Genomic DNA, 7,572 nt, shown 5'->3' on the forward strand with positions numbered 1-7,572 from the left:
CATGTTTGTTTGTGCTGCTTAGGAGTGCCATCATTGGTAGAGCAACAAATTCTATAACTGATTGTGGTGATTTTGATTTGACTTAGTAGTCGCATATAGGGTTGGGTGATATGAGTGGAGGTTTGATGGAACTGAAATGAATATCAATTGATCAATAATGTGAAGAAATACAAGTTGAACTCCTGTGAGCATTGTGTCTATAGTGTAGCGTGTAGCTTTGCATGTATGTGTATACTACACAAGGCATTCTTGAGTATCTTCTCAAAAGGAAGATATTTGGATTTCATTTCCTTCATAGTGATTTCTCAAGAAAGATTGGATTTACGCCTTAAAAAAGAAAGCAAATGTATTTAATACAAAAGAAAGCAACTATATTTAATACATTCAAGCATTAGAAAGCTACGGTCGAAAATCAAACTGGAAGATAAAGTGCTTGATGGCTCATAATGGTGGAGAGTACACTTTCATGGAGCTTATGAACTTTTGCAGTAATAAATGCATTATTCATCACTACCTACTTTGAAAATGTTAGAACATAATGGACTTGCCAAGTGTGTAAACATGACACCTGCAAAAAAAGCAACAACATGTTGAGTAACAATTGTTTGTCAAATGACCTTTGGGAAAAGGCAGTTAGTACGACATGCTACCTTGTCAATAGGTTACCATCTATGGTGTAGTGCATAAAACACCACAAGAGTTATAGACCAATATACCTGCAGATTATTCATGTTTAAGAAATTTTCATTGCTTTGCTTATGTTAATGTAAAAGATCAAAGAAGAGTATTTTTCTTAGTAATGACTAGAGTTGAAGGTTACAAATTGTGGTGCCCAACCTCTATATCGTCTAAGTCTACTATCAGTTGTGAAGTAAATAAAATGAATCTACTATGTTGAAGCACATTTAGAAAAAAGGTAGAAGAGACAATCACAACATTGGTGATCCATTGAACTGGAGTTCAGAACTTTAGAAAATGATCCAAAATATGTGTCAGAATATCCTTGTGAAAGTGCTGAGGAGAATGTTGACCCTAAGTTGTTACCGAGCCTACTCTTGATGCAAATTTTTTATATATATATATATATATATATATATATATATATATATATATATATATATATATATATATATATATATATATATATATATATATATATATATATATATATATATATATATATATATATATATATATATATATATATATATATATATATATATATAAATATCTTGTCAGCCTAAGGGCGTACTGCTACAGTAAACGCCAACGGCCCAGATTGAATCTGGGCCGATCTGGCGATCCCGAATATTCGGTAGTATTTAAATTTTAATATTTTTTTTACAAATCGTATTGCTCTGAAATTTGGAGCATGTATATATAAAAAATAGGTGAATCTTTGAAAAATATAAAAAAAATATTTTACTTGAAAAACTTAACCAAAATACCCCTGTAAAATTTTAAAGGTATTTTGGTCAATTATTTTACAGATTATTTTTTTTATATATTTTTATTTGGTGAACCTTGATGAGAAGAATATACACTAAAATTTTAAATAATTTGGATTTATAGAAAATAAAATAAAATTTAAACACGAAAAGAGGTCGTGACCGTCAGATCGACCTAGATTCAATCTGGGCAATTGGCGTTTACCGTAGCGGTCAGCTAGTGGGTGTACAAAATCCACTTTATATATATATATATATATATATATATATATATATATATATATATATATATATATATATATATATATATATATATATATATATATATATATATATATATATATATATATATATATAATTGTTGGCACTGAATTTTAAAAATATTCATATAAGGGGTTAAAAAGGGATTTTTATTTTATTAAGATGAATTTCTTAGTTTGTAGGATTGTTAGATAATTAGAAAGAGAATGATGTGAGAGGGTTAATTGCATGAGAGGTAGAGAAATTTCCTAAAAAAGATGATCTATGAGAGAAAATAGGAATATTTGGAAAGAAGCTTTAATTAATCCAAAGAGATTTATGTGGGATATGGATGGGGAGTAAAGATTTTAAAAAATAGATATTTATGGGAGATTTTTATGAGGGTGAATATCTAATGAAAGATTTGATGGAGGAGAGATTCGCGTGAAAAAAGATGAGCTAGAGAGAGAAAATTGTGGGGCAGAGAGAGGAAGAGATTAACGTGGAAGAGAGAGATATACATGGTGGGGAGGCAGAGAGAAATTGGCATGAGAGAGAGAGTTTTTTTGGGTTATTTATGTATTTATTTATAATTGACTTGTATTTCTTGTTAATTGACTTGTATTTAAGGTATAAATTTTCCTTTAGAAAGGAGAAGTGAATATTTTTGTAGAGAGCTTGCTTATGAATGAAGAAGCTAATGTCTTTTTCTTCGTGGCATGATTTACAGTCATATTTTTTCCTCTATTATTGTTGAATTTTTATTTGTTTAAGATCGAAAGAAGACCAGATTTAATTTCCCAGACTTCTTTTGCATCAACTCCACATGAAGAAGAGCTTTAGCTTAGGAGGGAAAACATAACCAAGAAGCCTGTTGTGATATATATCTTGAGGATATGGTAGTTTATGCATTAGCTGTCACATGCCAAGATTTGAGGAAGTTACAAAAGATGGTAATTGTAGTAGGTGGAACGACACATGAATGAAGAGATAATGGTTCTTCAAAAGAATCATACTTAGGATCTCGTGAAGTTTTCCAAATACAAGAGTGCCAATGAATGAACATGGATTTATAAGAAAGAAGGGAATTAGTTCAAGGTACAATTGGGCATAAAAGGCATTGTACATAGGGAAAGCATTGACTCTGATTATATCTTTTCTTCTATTGTAAAGTACGCCTCTATTTGGGTATTGCTAGCAATAGTTGCATTATTTGATTTGGAGTTGGAGTAGTTTGAGTCAAGACTATGTTCTTGTTTGGAGAGTTAGAGAAACAAATTTCTATGACTCAACTTGAAGGCTTTGTAGTGAAACTCATAGAGGACCATATATGTAAGTGTTGAAAACGTATTACCACCTCATTGCCAACCTATGCTACCACGGTTTCTACGTTGGTGATGTTTATCTTTGGGATGTTAACATATATTACATGATATGATAAACTTTTATGGGATGTAACTGTTGCTCTCTTCTTCTATAAATTATATGTCTTGAGTATTGTATTTTTTCATGACAGAATAAAGGATACAGTGCTCACCGCGGACGTAGGCCATTGCCGAATCACGTAAATCTTGTCTTTGTACATGTGGCTTTCTATTTTTCTAATATGGTAACAGAGCGTGGTTAAGGTTTTTGTTTTCGGGGGCTTACCAGCTCCTTTGCTACGTCTTCTGGTTTTTTGGGGGTGACTTCAAATCTCTGCTGCCATAGAGCAAGAGAGAGTTGTTTCTTACAATTTCTACAATTTCTGCAGACCCCTTCTTCTCTATCTCTGTTGTGCCTTCACTCTCTCTGTGCTTTCTTTGAAGTTATCACTAGTCTACTCCCTTGCTGTACCTTTGGATCTCTGCTGCCATAGAGCGAGAGAGAATTGCTTCTTACAGTTTCTTCAGACCCCTTCTTTTTCTTTGTTGTGCCTTTTGATCTTTGTTATTCCTTCGCTCTCTCTATGCCTTCTTTGAAGTTATCACTAGTCTTCTCCTTTGTTGTGCCTTCAAATCTCTACTGCCATAGAGCGAGAGAGAGTTGCTTCTTATACCTTCTGCTGCTGCCGAAGGAGATCTTTGAGTCAACTACAGCAAAAAGATTCTCGTTCTCTTTCTACCAATTAGAATTGGTAACTCTTTGCTTTTCCTTGAGTCAACTACATCAAGAAGACTCTCGTTCTCTTTCTACCAATTGGAATTGGGAAATTTTCTTTTTTGTGGGCTTGTCCAATATTGATCCCACGGAGCCATCACCAGCCTTCATGCTGGAAAATATCACTGGAAAATATTCTAGAGAGAGAGAGAGAGAGAGAGGAGTATTAAAAGTCAATCAAGCAACCCTGCAACTTTTTTGAAGTCAATCAGGCAGAGGAGGCGAGGGCTGGACTTTCTCTCTCTAGCCTTTTGTGAAGTCCGTGATAGCCTCTCTGTGATGTTTATCAAGTAAGATTTTTTTTTTACTCTTTTACAAAAGGTGAAGAGGTAGTCCTTAAGACCATATTATTTCAAGGAGGCTGTATATTTCATCGACTGTTAGCTTCCTTCTTTTTGGGATTGGTCTTCTTGTTTTTGGTTCAGTAATTTTTATTTGGTTCAGTTATTTACATCATGGAAGATATTGTGGATATGACCAGGAATCCTAAACCTAAAACTATTATCCATGAAAAAGAGTCCAATACTAGTGATAAATTAACTAGTATCCCTTTGAACGGACTCAAATGGGATAAAGCCCTTGTATCAATTGCAAACGGTTTACGCATTCCCGTTAAATGAATAGGTAGAACTAAGTTTTTTTTAAAACATGTCAATTCTGATGTTCTCTTTATACCCTCATTCCCTTCAAACCTTCATTTCTTCAGTAAACTAACTCAAAACTTGAACTGTAATGTTATTCTTTCTCCTTCTACTGCTTCGTTTTAGGATCGGGCTACAGGAGGATGATTGGTGAAGGGAGATTGTCACAAGGACTTTATTATATTGATTAGAAGAATAAGGCTTTGGTTGCTAATAGTAGAGACTTGAACAAGATTTGGCATTCCATACTTGGTCTTATGTCAATAAATCTTTACTTTATTTAAAATCTGAATTATCCATTGATTCTTGTAATTGTGACGTGTGTCATTTGTCAAAGCAGTCAAGACTTCTCTTTCAGTTTCAAGGAATAAGGTGGAAAAACTTTTTGACTTGATTCATTCTGATGTGTGGGGGCCTGCTCCAGTTGAGTCCTATAATGGATTGAGGTATTGTCCGCTTTTCATTGATGATTTATCTAGGATGACCTAGATATATTTGTTTAAATTCAAGAGTGAAGTCTTTGGAAAATTTAAAGAATTTTTAAATCTAGTTAAAACCCAATACAATGCTAAAATCAAAATTCTACATCCAGATAATGGATCCGAATATACAAATAAATATTTTTGGAATAGGCATTATGCATCAGACAGCTTGTGCTTCTACTCCCCAACAGAATGGGTTGTTTGAAAGGGAAAATAGACACTTGCTTGAAGTTGCTCGATCCATTATGTTCGAAAAAAATGTCCCTAAATTTTTTTGGACTGAAGCTATCCTTACTGCATGTTATTTGATTAATAGACTACCAAGCAAGGTCCTTGGGAATAAATCTCCTATTGGAATTCTAAAGGGAAAGAAAAATGATTTATCTCATTTACATATATTTGGATGTGCATGTTTTGTTCACAATAATTCTCAATGAAGAGATAAATTGGACCCTCGGGCTATTAAATGTATTTTCATGGGGTGCTCCTCAACAAAAAAAGGATATAAATAGTATGATTTCAAAAATAAGAAATTTTATATTTCTCGGGATGTAACATTCAATGAAAATGATTCATTTTTCCAAAATTCAAGCCATCTGAAAATCGGGAATCGGGGGGAGTATTATGAAATATTTCCTATAATAAATGAAGGAAGCACACAAATCATCCAAAAAGATCAGGAATGACACGAAAATAATGTTGAAAGGGCTTTATATGGATTAAAACATTCTCCTCGGGCTTGGTATGCTATGTTGAGTGATGCTCTCTTTAAAGTAGGATTTAAGAGAAGCTCCGCTGACTCCTCCACATTTGTAAAGAGAAATTTGGAAAGAGTTATTATTGTGTTAATTTATGTTAATGACATTGTTATCATAGGAAGTGATGAAAAATTGATTTCGAACTTAAAGGCTTACTTTCACAAAAACTTTGATAGTAAGGATCTAGAAAAATTGAAATATTTCCTAGGGATTGAAGTTGGCTATCCTAAAAAGTGAATATTTGTTTCTCAACTAAAGTATGTCATGGACTTATTAAAAGAAACTGGAAAATTAGGAGCAAAACCAATTGAAACTTCCTTTGAGATAAATATAGTAATATTAACTCCTCTGATGGAGAATCCCTTGAGGATATTGGAAGATATCAAAGATTAATAGGTAGATTAATATATCTGACTATTACACGTCCTGATATATGTCATGGTATAAGAGTTGTCAGCGAATATATGCATGCTCCTAGAACAAATTACCTTGAAGTCGTTGAAAGACTTCTAAGATATTTAAAGAGTTTTCCTGAAAGAGGAATTTGGATGAAAAATTAATTCACATATCAATATTATGGGCTATACTAATGCAGATTGGGCTGGAAATCAGGATGATAGAAGGTCTACAACAGGCTACTGTATGATGGTAGGAGGTAATCTTATTACTTGAAAAAGTAAAAAGAAGTCTGTGGTTGCCAAATCAAGTGCAGAATTTGAATATCGAGCTATGACATTTGGAACTAGTGAAATTGTCAGGATAAAGTTTCTTCTTCAAGACATGGGATTTCAAACTAAAGAACCAATTGAAATGTTTAGTGATAATCGTTATGCTATTTATATTGCTGCTAATCTTATTTTTCCATGAGAGAACCAAATACATTGAGGTCAATTGTCATTTTGTATGCGAAAAGGTTCAAGATAAAATAATCAGCACCCCTTATATTGGAAATGAATACCATCTTGCTGATATATTCACATAGGCAGTCTCAAAGTCAATGATCTAGCCAATTCTTTTCAAGTTGGGCTCTACTGATATCTTCACATCAACTTGAGGGGAAGTATTGAAAACGCGTTTCCACCTCATTGCCAACCTATTTTACCACAGTTTCCATATTGGTGGTTTTTATCTTTGGGAGGTTAATATATATCACGAGATATGATATACTTTTATGGGATGTAACTATTGCTACCTTCTTCTATAAATTATCTATCTTGAGTCTTGTATTTTTTCATGATAGAAAAAGGATACAATGCTCACCGTAGATGTAGGCCATTGCCGAACCACATAAATATTGTCTTTGTGCATGTGGCTTTCTATTTTTCTAATAGTAAAATGAAAAAGTCATCGAGTGCGTAAAACAATCTCCTAGGTAATGATCCAAACGTTTAGATATATTTATAATTAGACAAGTGTGCCGGAAGTAAATATGACAATTTGATGCAGTCCAACAATACACAATAAACTTCAAGACCGACATTCATGCCTTTAGAGGCATTTTTAGCCTAGTTTGTTGGGCAAACATCACATGACGTGTTTGGATACTATAGGGATCTTGCTGTAGTTTTCAAAATGGGATCATAATACTGATTTCGATATCAAAATGAGAAGTTATGCTTATGCAAAGTCAGGGTAACTTTTAGGACTACTTTGTTTTAAATCATTTTTTCAAGGGTAAAAGTGTCAAGTCCTAATCCAATTTTAATAAATAGTTTTAATTACACTAGAATTAGGATTAGAAGGTCTAAATAAAGTCCATATATAGGGATTAAGTTAGAGTACTGTTCTTATTTGAGTCATTTTTTCCTTGAGTTCTTGTGAATTCAACATAGCTATTGAATTTGGATTTGTTCATTTTCTTTAA

At 33.0% G+C, this 7,572-nt stretch overlaps 1 long non-coding RNA gene across 1 annotated transcript; it reads right to left on the reverse strand.

The window, feature by feature from the left end:
* Positions 1-301: 301 nt before the first annotated feature.
* Positions 302-4,081, reverse strand: LOC148781022 (uncharacterized). The gene is made up of 2 exons (XR_016060083.1): positions 3,339-4,081; positions 302-568 (listed from the first exon to the last, which is right to left on the reverse strand). It is a non-coding gene; the product is annotated as an uncharacterized LOC148781022 (long non-coding RNA).
* Positions 4,082-7,572: the final 3,491 nt, after the last annotated feature.

This window comes from Amborella trichopoda, chromosome 8 (assembly GCF_054954075.1).
Source record: "Amborella trichopoda isolate Santa Cruz 75 chromosome 8, AtrichopodaSantaCruz75HAP2 v2.0, whole genome shotgun sequence".
NCBI classification, from domain to species: Eukaryota; Viridiplantae; Streptophyta; class Magnoliopsida; order Amborellales; family Amborellaceae; genus Amborella; species Amborella trichopoda.